Here is a 15606-nt window from a genome sequence, read left to right on the forward strand (position 1 = left end):
ATTTTAGAGATTTTTATTTTTTTTTAAATTATACATTTATTAATCAATTTTACACAATTCTTGTTTTATTAATAAAATTTTAGAGATTTTGTGATTTTGATGGTTTAGGAGTGCTTTAGTATGAGCTATTAGTGAGTTCCATCCCAATTTTCCAGTAGATAAGGTAAGAATTCACTAAACCCTTGTGATTTATCAAATTTTATGAATCCTAAGTTGATATATGTGTGAAATTAGTTACACTAGAGTTGTTGGGTGATTTTGGTACACATTAGGACCTTGATTTTGGCTTGCGAAGCTTTTGGATAAACCTCGCTTGTTTGGAGCATGGGTGTCATTGAGAAGAAAACCCAAGTGTTAGGTGTGAACCGTCATCATGAAGGTACGGTTTAAATTTCATTTAAGTATCATGTAATGTGACATGAAATCCTAGGCTAGGTACCCCTAGGAATAATATTGAATTGTGCGATTGGATAGAAATTAAATGTGGTAATTGTGAATTGAGATGTGACTACTTGTATGAGAATGTAGTATGAATTAATGATTAAAATTATGAATTGATGAATTGTTGAATTATTAAGTTGATCGGATAAATGAATGTTGGGCCGGAGGATGTGAATTTGGGCCGAAGGCCATGAAAGATAAGTTTGGTAAGTGATGAATGTATTGAATGTTGATGCATGAGCTTGAAATGGTGATTATGGAATTGAGTATGTAGATATTGGTAATGATTTGTTAGAATAACAGAATTGAGGATTTGAGATGAGAAGTTGATGATTTAGAGTTGCAATGTATGGATTGAGTAGGTTCGAACTTGATTGACTGTAAATGATTGAATTTGATGGTTTGGGGATCATTTTGTTGAGTGTAAATTGAGGTGGCTTGTGAAACTTTGGAAAGATTGGTAAGTTCTGTTTTTAGTCAAAAACTAATTTTCGACCAATTTTGGCAGATCATAACTTGGTCCTCGGAGCTGAAAATTCAATGAAAGTAAATTTTTATGAAATTTATTTAATAATATTTTCAATGGTTCAAGAATGGTTGAAAATAATTTTTGTACAAAAAGATATAAAAGTATGAAAACTGGTTGAAAAAATGAATTTTGCAGGATATCAGCTTTTGAAAACCTGATATGCATGTGTATGCGAAATCACTCATGCGTACGTGAGCATTTGGCTTGGCTAAGTCCTCTTGCGTATGCAAACGTGGCTCGCGTACGTGACTATGTATTTTTAACACTCATGCATACGCGAGCTTTGCAAATTTACACCCATGCGTACGCGAAAATAGGCATGCATACATGACCACCCCTGTTTTTCTGAAAAGTGAATTTTTAAGTTCTCAGCTATTTTTCGAGCCTTCTAAACTTTTGTAAATCCTGTTATGAGTCTAGAGTCGGTGTAGTAGAGGGTAGAGGAGTTAAGAATGAGAATGTATGAGTTGAGTTAGTAAATTGAAGAAAGATGGATAAAATGTGATGAGAAATGAGGATGATGAGGATGATTATGATGATGAGGAAAGATGATGATTGATTTGATTGAGGAAGATGAGAATAATTATGATAACAAGAGATGTCGATGATTGATTCCGACTATGACTATGAATGCGGTGAAATAAGATTGAGAACATGTTTGATAACGAATATGGGGAGTAGGGAGCCTGAGTTTGGTAAATTGATGACGGATTGGAGAGGTTGAGGATAAGGGTGGGCATGGTTTGGACTTTCAAAAATCCAAATTGCATCCACTTTAGACCCGGTTTTGTGGTTCATGAAACTAAACTGGAACCGGATTAAAAAGAGAAACCGGTTCTAAACCAATTTAAAAAAATAAAAACCGATTTCAAATCGATTTTAATATTTAAATCCAGTTTTATATATAAACCGATTTTAAATCCGGTTTTTTAATATCCAAATTTAAAATCAGTTTTATTTTTGAAATCCAGTTTTAAAATCAGATTTATTAACCAAAAATCTAGTTTAAAAAAATTCATTTTCCAAACTAGATTTTTTAACTAAAAATCTAGTTTTAAAACCAATTTTTAGAAATCTAATTTTCAAACCATATTTTTTTTAAAAGTAAAATTAATACTAAAGTCTTTTTAAGCTGTATAGGTTCATTACAACTAGGATTTTGTTCTTTATAAATCTAATGACAATGCTAATCTATATAACATTTAATCATTCTCAAAATATCAAAAGGATACCATCGAAAAATCTTTCTAAAACAACAACCACAAAATGTCAAAAGATGCTAACAAAATCTTTAAACAACCACAACCTTTGAGAAAAATATATCTGCAAAAAACAAAATATATCTTTGTTATTTTGAGACAAAACCTTGAATGATAGTATAAAATCAAATGTGAATACTAAGCATACCTAGTCATCATTAAGATTATCGATTGATGTTGCCATAGAACAAGCACCATCATTAGAGGAAAATATATCTGCCAAGGGAATCAAATTAATTATCAAGTCATTCAACAACTTTTAATTGGTAACTAATTCCTAAATTCTAAAATAACAAGACAGTAAAAACAAAAATAAAATAAAATGAGAAGAAATATGAAAAAATTCTATACCTTGATCAACTTGTTGAAGAACTTCACCATCATCATCTAAAGCAGAGAAAAGATCTTCCTTAAGCCAATCTCTTGTGCAGACTAAGGCCTCTACCATTCGAGGTGTTAAGGAACCTGGTATGGATTGAGGACTCTTCCTCCAGTACTAAATGCAAACTCCGAAACTACCGTAGAAACTGGTATAGCCAATACCTTGTGAGCCGTATTTCCAAGAATTGGAAATCGGATTGAGTTGACCTTCCACCAATTTAGGATATCGAACTTATGGGAGTATGGCTCACATTCTTCTTGTAAATATCTATCAAGGTCAGATTTTGTGTTTGTTCTACGACCGGTTGCTTGCAGAAAAAAAGCCCATACCATGAACATCAGTATTAATGTTGTTGGCTTGAACATCTTGCGTATCAACTTCACTTGCTTCCTCAAAACATTGATATTACTGATAAAGTAACTTTATGCACTTGGACAAATTTGACCTCAATTCGCCTCCTTTTTCTTCTCCAAATAAGTAATCCAAGAAATAATTGACATACTCAATCTTTTGCATTGGATTAAGTACGATAGCAATCAATAATAAGATATTCACCGAATCAGGATTCCCCTAATACTTCTCATATTTAACTCTCATCCTTTCTGCCTTTGACATAGTAATGAAATCAACAGAATCACAAGAATGACGAATAAATCGTCCAATTGCAAATACTTTCTTCATATACATATCACTGATAACATATAAGGTATCAGAAATACGTACAGTGGCATCACTGAACACTCACAAAAATGGTACAATGGACTCAGCATTCTCCCAGTCTGAATCAGAAGGCACACCTCTCCCTTTTTCTCTACTCATCTCTCCTATATAGGTATTATCTTTCAAAGCTACCTCTAACATTTGATAGGTAGAGTTCCACCTAGTCTTAACATCCATACAAGGCAAGCCTTTATATTGGATTTTTTCTAGTTCAACACACTTTTGAAACCTAGTGGCTCTAGATGGAGAAGTTCTAACATATTTTACTGCACTACGAATTCTCAAGACTGATTCATCAATCTCTTTCAATGCTTCTTTTACAATCAAGTTTAGAAAATGTGCACAACACCTCATGTGAATAAATTCACCATTCAAAATAATTTTATTTCAAGAACTTAATTGCTGCTTCAGATATTTAATTACAACATCATAGACGATGCATTATCAATTGTAACACTAATTACCCGATGCAAATTCTAATTATTTTAACAAGACTCAATTGTTGCTCCTATAACTTCTCCTGAATGACTTGTTACTTGGCAAAAATTAAGTATTTTTTTTATGTAAATTTCAGTCCAAATCAACAAAGTGTGTTGTCAAACTCATATAAGTAAAATTTTGAATTAAAGTCCAAGTGTCAGTTGTTAGACATACTCTACCACAATTTGCTGAGAGAAAATCTTGCAACTTCATCTTCTCTTCAGCATAAAGAGCTCCAATGTCACGAGCTAATGTAGTCCGTGAAGGAATTTTGAATCTTGCTTGTAGGGCATGCACAAATCTTCGGAATTTCAGGCCTTCAACAAAGCGAAATGGTAGCTCTTCCCCAATAAACATTTCCACAAGTGCCCTTCGAGCCTCCTCTTGGTCAAATTGGAAGCACTGGGTGAATTTAAAATACCACAGTCATCTAGTCGGTGTGGTCGTTGTTTTTCTTCTTTTGTTCAAATCATTATTAGGATTTTTCTTGCATGTTCTCAAATGACCACCCATTGAGCTGGTTCTATTCCAATATTGTATTAAGCTACCACAATATTTGCATTTAGCCTTCATCTCAGTAGCATTCTCTACATCAAAATGATCTCAAATAGCTGACCAATTTTTTACGAACACCTGATGGTGGAGAAGATGGTTGAGTGCTAGCAGACATCCCTACTGCTTTAATATTTCTATTTTCAGTAATCTTGCTCTGCATATAAAGCAAGGTATATAAATCAAAATGAGAAAACACCTAAAATTGAAGTGATCTGTGATCCAACAATAACAAGTAGCCAAAATAAAGAAACACCCTAAATAAATGACTTGAACTTTTTTCTACAGCCAATCATGTAAAATAACTTACAGAACAAAAAACTATAGAAGCATAACTCTGAAGAGGAATTGAATTTTAACACGGTTGAAGTTTAAAAAGTCCAATTAATGTTCTTGTTAGAAACATTTTCAGTCAAAACTTATAAGAGTGATAATTTTCAGTTCTTTATCAGAAGCGACCAACCAAACTAAATTGAAATTTACTGTTATCAAAATGTATAAATATCACAATCAAGTAGGGATGGGTATGGTTTGGAGTTTCAAAAATCCAAACCGCATCCACTTTAGAACTAGTTTTGTGATTCATGAAATCAAACTGGAACCAGATTAAAAGGAGAAACCGGTTCTAAACCGATTTGAAAAAATTAAAATAAGTTTCAAACCGGTTTTAAATTCAGTTTTTTAATATCCAAATTTAAGATCCATTTTTTTTAAAATCTACTTAATATACTAAAACTGGATTTTCCCCCAACTAATGAAAGTGAGGTGTCAATTTCTCATAATTCATTTTTCCTCCAAAATGAATGCACTATTCTCTCTTGTAAATTTACTTTAGAAAAATATCTTTATTATAATTATATTACAGTTAGCATTTAATAAATAATACATAATTATAATAATTTAGAAAAATATCTTTATTATAATTATATAAAATCAATATTTAATACATTATTAAACTAGTTATCAATTATCAATCGAGAATATTTTTAATCATTTTAATTATATTGATACAATTCTAATTCTTATTCATTATACAATAAATTTATTAGTGACAAGTTGTTAATTATGCATATGAATATAGCAGGAATTAAAGAATATATATGGATATAAAAAATAAAAAATTATTGCATGATTGTAGAATAAAAAATAATCATATATATAAGGAAATAATTATAACAAAAAAATAATTTATATATGTGATTTAAATATTTTTATGTATAATTAATATATATGTATGCATAAATAAAAAAATATTTAGAATTATTTAAAAAAATTAATATATTCGTATGCATAAATAAAGAAACTACTGTAATTTATGAAGATTACACATGAACTTTTTTCTCTGTCCAAATGAATTTACTCTAATTATATTACAATTAGCTCATAAATAATGTATGATTATATTAATTTAAGAAAATATTTTTATTATAATTATATCAAATCAATATTCAATGTATTATTAAACTAATTATCAATCATCGATATTTTTAATCAGTCTAATTATATTAATTGATATAATTCTAATTCGCATTCATGTGCAATAATTTTATTAGTAGATAGTTGATGTACACATTAATGGTGATCCATTTAATTTGATATCAATTAGTGGATAATAATAATAATAAAAATAGAAAAGGTCTAGACGGTACATGCATTATATTTTAAAAAGGTAAAACATATTTTAAAAAAGATTAGGGTATCAATAATAAATTTTGATTAATATTAATATCAATAATTAATTCTTATAATTATTTTGTACTACTAAAGGCTACATATAGTGTTTCTTTTGTGGAATAAAAAGGTTGTGATTCATAATATTTTCGTTAAATTATATTATATGGACACAAAATTAATTAGTTAACAAATTGAATTTTAATTACTATGTTTTATTTTTTACTCATATTTTTATTCATTAGTTATTTTACTTTTTTATATTTACAGTAAATATTGAATGTAAAAAAGAAAAAAAAATATTGATTGTTATCTATTTTATTTATTTAGAGTCATAATTAAATTTGATATAATTGTAGCAAGTATCTAAAATTAATAGTAATATGATACTATAATTTTAAGTTGTATAATATAATAAAAAAGAACGTAGTAATTTATATTTGCTTTCTATATAGCAATAATATTATGTATATTTATATATCTCCTCTTTTAGCTCTTTTTTAAAAATATTGGCATATAATTAATGTAGATAATATATATACTGAGCAAGTATCTCTATTGAATTAATCATAAAGGTTAATAAAACGTGATGTCATAATTTTTATCTAATTGTAGCAAGTATCTCCATTGAAAATATTCGCTAATTATTACGGTGTATAATTAGTGTGTGTGTGTGTATGTATATATATATAAGGAGTAATATTGAATTGTTACGATTATTTATCATCTAGAAAATTTGTTCCTCAGACATAGTTCTTCTTCTGTTTGTTATTTTTCATACCTAATGGCTACTAGCTACGATTCTATTAACAATGTTACCTATGATAGATTATGTAATGAAAAAGTTTAAAAAATAAAGGCAAGAATTATAAGGTTTTGGAAAGTTCCATCCAAATTTGACAAGAGCAAGACGGCTTACATATAAATGGTTCTCATTGATGATAAGGTAAGTTGATTATTTTCCATGATTCTTTCAAGTGATGCTAGGTCCAGTTTATAATTATTTTTGGTTCATATTTTAAGTTTATTTGATAAGTAAACCTTGCACGAATCAAAGACAGTGAGATTTCATAGATTTATAAGTGCTGGTAGCCTTTATATTTAATTTGGTTTATAGTGTGATAAAATTCATTGTTCAATCAAGAATTATTTGGCAAAGATGTTTGAGAATGATCTGATCGAGGGGAAGGTTTATGTCTTCTCAAATTTTCTAATTGAGGAATCAAACGGAATTTATTTTTCAACTGCACACATGTGTAGAATAACTTTTAAGAAGGAGTCACGTATAATAAATACGGTCGATGATCGTAAAATTCCTGACAATCATTTTATTTTTTTTGCTCATGTTGATATATTGAGACAAACAAATGAAAAATCTAACTTATTTGGTACGTAGTTAATTTGTATTATTATTATGTTATTCATTTATTTGTCCTTAATTTAATACTTTTTAATTCATTTTTTTCAATTAGATGTAGTTGGACTTTTGACTGGAAAAAATAGCTTATATTATGGTCAAAAGCAAGAAAACATTCTTATATCATGGAAAAAAAATTGACAAATTCTAGGTGCTAATGTGTAATACATTTTTATTGTACATTTATAGCTTGAGAATACTAAAATTATCATAAAAATTCGTATTATTTTATTCTCCTGATAAACAATTTTATAATTACATTAATCATATAATTTTGTATACTAACATTGATATAATATTATTTCGGATATATATTTTGCAGGCATCAAAAGATAGTGTTGAGTTGTTATTTAGTGGGTTTAAATTATTTATTGTTCATTGGAGAACTTTCTGCATTAGAATTCTCTAATGATTTGTTGTTCATTTTGTGCTGATCTTGATATGTTCTTACTTCACATTAAACCAACATATAAAAATTTGTTGGTGGATTTAAGTATTACTAGATTATTTATGGTCACATTGAGTATATATGTCTGATTTATTGAAGAAAATAGATTACTAAAACCAATTAATAACTATTTAGAGTTAATACAATTAATACTAGATTAAGAAAAAATAAATAATGTATAAATGTTACTTTTTTATTAACCAAATTATTATAATTTAAATTAATTTTAACAAAATAACTTAAAATTATAATTTCAATTTTATCACGTGCATGACACGGGTTATTACACTTGTTTAGTTTTAAAACCAAATTTTTTTAACCAAAAATCCAGTTTTAAAACCAGTTTTTAGAAATCCAATTTCCAAAACAGATTTTTTAACAAAAAATCCAATTTTAAAACAAGTTTTTAGAAATTTAATTTTCAAACCATAATTTTTTTAATAGTAAAATTAATACTAAAGTCTTTTTAAACTATATAGGTTCAATACAACTAGGATTTGGTTCTTTATAAATCTAATAACACTGTTAATCTATATAATATTTAATCTTTCTCAAAACATCAAAAGGATACCACAAAAAAAATCTTCCTAAAACAACAACAACAAAATGTTAAAAGATGCCAACAAAATCATCAAACAACTACAAGCTTTGAGAAAAATATATCTGTAAATAACAAAATATATCTTTGTCATTTTGAGATAAATCTTTGAATGAAAGTATAAAATCAAATGTGAATACTAAGCATACCTAGTCATCATCAAGATTATCAATTGATGGCGCCATAGAACAAGCACCATCATTAGAGAAAAATATATCTGCCAAGGGAATGAAATTAATTATCAAGTCTATATTCAATAACTTTTAATTGGTAACTAATACCTAAATTCTAAAATAGCAAGATGACAAAAACAAAAATAAAATAAAACGAGAAAAAATATGAAAAAATTCTATACCTTGATCAACTTGTTGAAGAATTTCACCATCATCATCTAAAGCAGAGAAAAGATCTTCCTTAAGCTAATCTCCTATGCAGACTAAGGCCTCTACCATTCTAGGTGTTATGAAACTGTGGTATGGATCGAAGACTCTTCCTCCAGTACTAAATGCAGATTCCGAAGCTACCGCAGAAACAGATATAGCCAATACCTCGCGAGCCATATTTCCAAGAATTGGAAATCGGGTTAAGTTGACCTTCCACCAATTTAGGATATTGAACTTATGGAAGTATGGCTTGCATTCTTCTTGTAAATATCTATCAAGTTCAGATATTGTGTTTGTTCTATGACTGGTTGCTTGCAGAAAAATGCTTATGCCATGAACATCAGTATTAATGTTGTTGGCTTGAACAACTTGCGTATCAGCTTCACTTGCTTTCTCAGAACTTTGGTATTGCTGATAAAGTAACTTTATGCACTTGGACAACTTTGACTTCAATTCGCCTCCTTTTTTTTTTCCAAATAAGTAATTCAAGAAATAGTTGACATACTCAATCTTTTGCATTAGATTAAGTACGATAGCAATCAATAACAACATATTCACCGAATCAGGATTTCCCCAATACTTCTCATACTTAACCCTCATTCTTTCCGCCATTGACATAGTATTGAAATCAACAGAATCACAAGAATGATGAATAAATTGTCCAATTGCAAATACTTTCTTCATATACATATCACTAGTAACATATAAGGTACTAGAAATACGTACACTGGCCATCATTGATGGTACAATGGACTCAGCATACTCCCAGTCTGAATCAGAAGGCACACCTATCCCTTTTCCTCCACTCATCTCTCTTATATAGGTATTGTCTTTCAAAGTAAGCAACTTAAATGCTTTGCGATGCTTCAATGCTACCTCTAACATTTGATAGGTAGAGTTCCACCTAGTCTCAACATCCATGCAAGGCAAGTCTTTATATTGGATTTTTTCTAATTTAATACACCTTTGAAACCTAGTGGTTCTAGAGGGGGAAGATCTAATATATTTTACTGCACTACGAATCCTCAAGACTGATTCATCAATCTCTTTCAACCCTTCTTTTACAATTAAGTTTAGAATATGTGCACAACACCTCATGTGAATAAATTCACCATTCAAAATAATGCTATTCTAAGAACTCAATCACTACTTCAGATATTTAATTGCAACATCATTAGACGATGCATTATCAACTGTAACACTAAATACCCAATTCAAATTCCAATTATTTAAATAAGACTCAATTGTTCTCCTATAACCTCTCCTGAATGACTTGTCACTTGGAAAAAATTAAGTATTTTTTATGTAATTTCAAGTCCAAATATAAAAAGTGTGCTATCAAACTCATAAGTAAAAATTTGAATTGAAGTCCAACTGTTAGTTGTTAGACATACTCTACCACAATTTTCCGAAAAAAAATCTTGCAACTTCATCTTCTCTTCAGCATAAAATGCTCCAATGTCACGTACTAATGTAGTCTGTGAAGGAACTTTGAATCTTGCTTGTAGGGCATGCATATATCTTCAGAATGTCAGACTCTCAACGAAGCAAAATGGTAGTTCTTCCCCAATAAACATTTCCACAAGTGCCCTTCAAGCCTCCTCTTGGTCAAATTTGGAAGCACTAGTTGAATTTAAAACACCACGCTCATCTATAGTCAGTGTGGTTGTTATTTTTCTTCTTTTGTTCGAATCTTTTGTTCAAATAATTATTAGGATTTTGCTTGCAACTTCTCAAATAACCTCCCATTGAGCTAGTTTCATTCTCATATTCTATTAAACTACCACAATATTTGTATTTAGCCTTTTTCTCGGTAGCATTCTCTACATCAAAATGATCCCAAATAGCTAACCGATTTTTACGAACACCTGATGGTGGAGAAGATGGTTGAGTGATAGCGGACATCTCTGCTGCTTCAATATTACTATTTTTAGTCATCTTGCTCTACATATAAAGTAAGGTATATAACTCAAAATGAGGAAACACCCAAAATTGAAGTGATCTGTGATCCAATAATAACAAGTAGCCAAAATAAAGAAACACCCAAAATAAATGACCTGAACTTTTTTCTACACCCAGCCATGTAAAATAACTTACAGAACAAAAAATTGCAGAAGCATAACTCTGAGGAGGAATTGAATTTTAATAGGGTTGAAGTTTAAAAAGTTCGATTAATGTTCTTGCTAGAAACATTTTCAGTCAAAACTCATAAGAGTGATAATTTTCAGTTCTTTATCAGAAGCGACCAACCAAACTAAATTGAAATGCACTGTTATCAAAATGCATAAATATCACAACCAAGAAACAAACCAAGAATAAAAAACAAAATAAGAACAAAGATCAAGAACAAAATATAGTCTAGATCCAAGAATCACAACCAAAATCATAATAGTATTGATATTGAATAAAAAATAGTTCAAAAAAGCAACAAAATAAGAAAAAAACATAATACAATAACAAAAACAAAACAAATAATTTCACAATAATAAAAAATAGTCCAACCATCAACCTTAACCAGGATCAGAAAAATCAGAACCAAGAACAAAAATAATAAAATATTCAGTCCAACCATAAACCATAACCACAATCAAATTTTCTCAAGTCTAAGAACCACTAATCATCAAACTCCAGTAAAATTTGTGGATACAGATTTTTATTGTAACATATTTCTTTCAAAAAATAAAGGAAAAATCAAAACAGGGAAAAAATTTAAGAAGATGAGAAAATGGCAAATGAGGAACTAGAAATCCAGAATATGTAGAAGCAGATGGTGACCCACTGGCCCAGACGCAAGAAGAAGATCTAGTTGCTCGCACCTGTGACAGTGAGTCGGCGACGGCGAAACCAAAGGACGACGATGGCAAACGTGTAAGGAAGCACTAGAAAATGCAGAAGATGAGAAACAGAGGTGAGGCTATTGAAAGAGACAACACGGTGCTGGTGCCAGTGCTAGTGCCAGTGCTAGTGCCAGTTGCCTGCTCCGGTGCCAGCTGCGGCGGAGACCAAGAGGGAAGAGCCAAAAAGAGAAGACCAACACGGTTATGTGTGTGAACTAGATTGTGGATTCACGATTCAGTCTTAGATTAGGTTTTTTTCTAATTTTGGATTTTAATTTGGAATGGATTTAGATCTAGATTTAAAATTGTTTAAATGGTTTGAATTTGAATACCAAACTTTAAAATAGATCCAATGTAGTTTGGATTTTTTTTATTTAAAACTGTTTTTTTAAATGGTTTGGTTAGGATTTGGTTTAAAATCCAAAATCTGGATGTTTTTGCCCAGCCCTAGTTGAGGATTCCCTCTGAATTATATGTTATATACGAGAAATGAAGATTATGATGAGATTATAATTGAGAAGTGTGACAGACACTATATCCGAGAGTGAATAGGTGAGTTGAGGTTGAGGATTTCCTCTTTTGTGTTTGATTGAATTGAGATTTTGATGACATAGTGAGGACGATGGCTTTGTCCCATTCACGTATAGGCAAGTTGAGATTGAGGATTCTCTCTCTTGCTGTGATAGACAACTTGAGGTTGAGGATTCTGTCTCTTTTTGTGATGGGCATGTGGGGTTGAGGATTCCCTCTCTTGCTACATCAAGGAATTGAATAGAGAAGGTTGAGGATTCCCTTCAATTTAATTTCTGGCCGTGGTGTAAACGAGTTAGGTTGAGAATTTCCTATCGTTACATTATATTCTCTCTCTTATTGGGAGGTTGAGGGTTTCCTCCCAGAAGGTTGAGGATTCTCTTTGTGTTGAGAGATGATATCTGGGTTAGCTACTAAATGTTTCAGGTTTTGGCTATATAACCGACAGATGAGCTCATTAGCCATAGGACAGACATCATCATTTCCACTTGATTGCTTTGTTTGTGTTTGCTATACGTTTGGCTTGTTATTTGTGCATATTAAATGACTTTGTGCTAATTGCTTTACTTGATTATACTTATGGGTTATTTGTTTATCTTGCTTGTGTTTGCATATCTAAGAGGTCCCTCATGCTGGTGTCGGTTGACGCTGAGGGCTGTCCTTGATGAGATGAAATGATTGAATAATAAAGATAAATATTGAATGAGATGATTTGAGCTCCCTGGGTAGATGCAGTGGAGTGATTCCACTTGCTCCGGGTGGAGATTTGATGTGTTGACATAGGATCACTGAGTTCGAAATATCTGAGGGCTGCTCTGATGCGTGAGAATCTTATACCCTTTTTCTAGTTATTTTTATATTGTTTTAAGTTAGATTTTATTTACTTTTGCTTGATTTTAGATCAAAAATCACCTTTGGATGCTACTTTGAGTTTTTCTTGTGTTTTTATGGTTTTAGGTGAAATTCGGAGCAGTTTGGAGGAGCCTGGAGCAAAAGAAGGAAATACTGCCAGCACCTCCCTAGGTGCTGAACGCCCACTTGGCGTTTCACGCTAGCAGGGAAGTAGGGCCAGCAACGTTACTCTCCCTCTCTGGCATCTCACGTCCAAATTCTAAAGTAAAACGCCAGTAGCAGCCCGAATCACACTCAATTGGGCCTCCAAGTGGATTTAGCTCTCCTTAATTTTATTTTATTTTTTTTTTTTGTAATTTTTATTTACAAGTAATATCTTTTAGATCTAGCATTTATTATTAGGTTAGTATTTAAAGGAAAAGATCACTTAGGTTTAGGGTCTTCTTCCTTCCGCACTTTTCAGAATCCTGTTTTCTCTTTAAGTTATGAGCAACTAAACCTACTGGTTAAGGTTAGAAGCTATGTTTATATCTATGGATTAAGATTATTATTCTTCTTTTTAATATATGTTTGATTCAATTCTAAGGAGTTGTTTTCCTTCTTAATCTTATGAATTGGGTGGAACGGGAGTATGACCATTTTCTACATGAGTTCTTGTGATTCTCGGGAGAGTTATCTTGCTTGAACTACAGCTTAAAAACACTCCTCCTAGACGGCTAATCACACGACCTGATGGGGATAAGCAACATCTATTTAGTCGAAATTGGGGTGATTAAGGCCTTTGTGGTATAAACTAGTTTTCTGAACTTCACCCTCCGGTCCGAATTGAATGACCACGGGAGCGGCGTTTAATAAGGATTAGAGGAGATTAAATCACTAAAGGATTAGGGTTTGATCACTTACAGTTTGTCATAGAATGAATCATTCATCGTTAAACTAGTTAGTAAGAAGTTTTAATCTGGAAAGATAAACATCTCTGAGACCTTAACTGATTTCTCATCATTGTCTTTCACTAAACCTTTACTTGCTTTTCTCTATTTGCTTGTTTATTTGTTTTATGCGTTACAACAACAACAAATGTCTTTATTGTTTTCCTAACTAAGTCCAACAGGATAACCATTGCTTGCTCAGCCTGACAATTCTCGTGGGATCGACCCTCACTCACCTGAGGTATTAGTTGGATGACCTGGTGCACTTGCTGGTTAAGTTGTACGAGTTCTAATTTCACGCACGAAGTTTTTAGTGCCGTTGCCAGGAATTGTTCATGATTGACAATTACCAATTCTCTTGTTGCTTAGATTAGGTAATTTTTTTTAGTTTTGTTCATCTACTTTTTTCTTTTAATTTTCGATTTTTTCTTTTGTTTGTCTTTAAAATTTTCAATTTTTATCTTATTTATTTTTCCATTTTAATTTCGAATTTTGTTCTACTTATTTATTTTCCTTTAATTTTGAATTTTATGTTTGGTGTCCCTTTAGTCTTTTATCTTTTCTTTTCGAAAATTTTTGCATTTTTATTTTTCATTTTAGTCTATTTTCGAAAATTTTTAGGTTATTTGTTCATCTTTATTTTCAAAATTTTTTTGGTTAATTGCTTACTTTATTTTATTTTATTTCTTTTTACATAGGATATCTCACTGGGAGTTCTCTATACTCTGACGTTGAGACTCCCACTTTTTCTTTGTTTCTTGTTGTTTATGAGCAGGAACAGGGACTAAGAGCCCCTTCTCGAGTTTGATTCTGAACCTGAAAGAACCTTGATGCGGCGTTTGCAACAAGCTAAAGCTTACAAAGCCGGAGAGAATCTCAAGAAAATTTTTTTGGAAGGAAGTTGAAGAGACCACGATGGCAACTAATGGAGAGAATCCGAATGTTGAAGAGCAAGCAAGGAAGGTGCTTGGCTCATACACTGCACCTACACCTGACTTCTATGGGCGCAATATATCTGTACTTGCCATTGGTGCCAATAATTTTGAGCGTAAGCCTCAATTGGTCACTCTGGTGCAGTAGAACTATCAGTTTCATAGACTCCCGTAGGAGGACCCCAACAAATAAATATCTGACTTCCTGCAGATCTGTGACACTATTAAGACGAATGGAGTGAACCTTGAGGTTTATATGTAACGACCCAATTTTCAATATGTTTAGATCATACCGGAAACTGAGTGCTACCAATTTGTCTTCCTAATTATTATCTATTATTTATCATATGAGCCTAATTCGTTGTTAAAAATGTAGTTAATTTTTGAGGTATTTTTTTTGAAAACGTTTGGGATAATAGACAGAATCATTCATAATCAATTCACAACTGATAACATATAAAATAGTTATAAAAAACCACACATAAATACATCACAAGCAGTTGAAAACATTCGATTGTCCAGCCTTTATTAGAGTATAGACTTTTAGTTAGAACACCCCTAGATATAACTAGATAATAACTATATATATATATATATATATATATATATATATATATATATATATAATAATTAGGGTAAAAAACC

The 15606-nt window shown here is 31.0% G+C and overlaps 1 long non-coding RNA gene across 1 annotated transcript in view; it reads right to left on the bottom strand.

Annotated features, from left to right (window-relative positions):
• Positions 3933-15606, bottom strand: part of LOC110270707 — a 19572-nt gene continuing 7898 nt past the window's right edge. The window contains exons 2-3 of the long non-coding RNA XR_002360351.1: positions 5173-5176; positions 3933-4092 (exon numbers count right to left, since the gene is read on the bottom strand). This is a non-coding gene — a long non-coding RNA (uncharacterized LOC110270707). The remainder of the gene's footprint in view (positions 4093-5172; positions 5177-15606) is intronic.

The sequence above is a fragment of the Arachis ipaensis genome, chromosome B04 (assembly GCF_000816755.2).
Source record: "Arachis ipaensis cultivar K30076 chromosome B04, Araip1.1, whole genome shotgun sequence".
Taxonomy (NCBI): domain Eukaryota; kingdom Viridiplantae; phylum Streptophyta; class Magnoliopsida; order Fabales; family Fabaceae; genus Arachis; species Arachis ipaensis.